This window comes from Apium graveolens, chromosome 5 (genome assembly GCF_009905375.1).
Source record: "Apium graveolens cultivar Ventura chromosome 5, ASM990537v1, whole genome shotgun sequence".
Classification (NCBI taxonomy): domain Eukaryota; kingdom Viridiplantae; phylum Streptophyta; class Magnoliopsida; order Apiales; family Apiaceae; genus Apium; species Apium graveolens.
Genome location: NC_133651.1, coordinates 53812374 through 53813777, shown reverse-complemented (window position 1 = coordinate 53813777; position 1404 = coordinate 53812374). Strand labels below are relative to the sequence as shown.

The window sequence follows — 1404 nt, the reverse complement described above, 5'->3', positions numbered from 1 at the left end:
TTAATATTTTTGAATATAACTAATGATTATAACTAATACCACTAGAGTGCATGATCTTACAGATTCAATACAATTTTAGATAATTCCTGACTTTGCTAAGCATTTTAGATATCATGGTCGGAGATGCTATAAGTGAATCTTGTGCACTACTAAATAACTTTTCAGCACTTGAATACATACGCATTTTTATTCTTTCAGAATTATGTTTTTCTCCTCGGATTGAAATCTTAATTTAAAAGAGTAATTTTGGTGCAAAAAAAATAATATTTGAGGCAATTGTAATTAAGTTTTGATAATATTCTTATACAGTATTTCTAATAAGTTCTAAATAGTTAAAACACAGGTATCTGGGCGGCTGGGTTCCATGGTCTAGCGGTTAGGACATCAGACTCTGAATCTGGTAACCCGAGTTCAATTCTCGGTGGAACCTTACTTTTTCCTTTTTAAACGCACAACACCCCTTACCCCTGCACATTATCAGTTGATAAATACTTATAAGTTAGTGTTTGGATAAATTTTCTTATAAGTCAGAAGTTTTTTTACATAAATGAATTAAAATAAATAATTATTAAATACAATTATCTTAGTTCATGAATCTTAAATTAGAAAATATTTAAAATTTTATATTTTAAAATCAAAACTTTAAAAAAAACTGAAAAAATGAAAATAAGTTAGAAAAAAGTACGTTACGGACAACTTTCCACTTATTAGCTTATAAGTTATAAATTCAACTTATAAATTTGGTCGACACACACATCAATAAATTGTTACGAACTTATAAGCCATAAATAGCTTATAAACTAGTAGTCAAACACGCCCATAATGTGGTTTTTCATTTTAGTTGTCCTGGGTGCTCCAATGCATGTTTAAAGCCCAGGTGCACTTTAGTAAACACAAGCCGCAAACGCTTTTTATTTATCATTATAATAACATAAATTAAAATGTACATAGTGAATGCTCCGCTAGAAAAAGAAGAAGAATAAAGCTGTTGCAACTGGCCTGGCCACCAACTTGGGCTCAGACCATTTTCAGTTTTTACTCCCACGCTATGTACAAAACTAGGATCCAATGACAGCTCGCCAACGCAGCACCCGGGCCGGCGTTGGAGACGGTCCAAAGCCACTTGGTATCAAGGGACCCACATGTCTTCCCCAGTTTCCCCTGCTGCAAATGCCCGGGCTACAATTTTGGTTGTTTTGAATTAATCGGTTTCAAACCAAGACTATTGTAATTAGTTTATCTTTGAATAAGTTAGTGTATGCTTCCGGAGTTGAGCCTAGGAAAAATCTGAATCATGAGAAGTGACAAGAGAAAATTAGAGTTCTAGTATATTAAACTATATATATATATATTACAAAAATATTGACACCCAAATTAAATATTAAAATTGTAATTTGTTATTTA

General features: G+C 32.0%; 1 non-coding gene across 1 annotated transcript; it reads left to right on the top strand.

The window, feature by feature from the left end:
- The first annotated feature begins 358 nt into the window (after positions 1-358).
- Positions 359-430, top strand: TRNAQ-CUG (transfer RNA glutamine (anticodon CUG)). Its single transcript has one exon. It is a non-coding gene; the product is annotated as a tRNA-Gln (tRNA).
- Positions 431-1404: the final 974 nt, after the last annotated feature.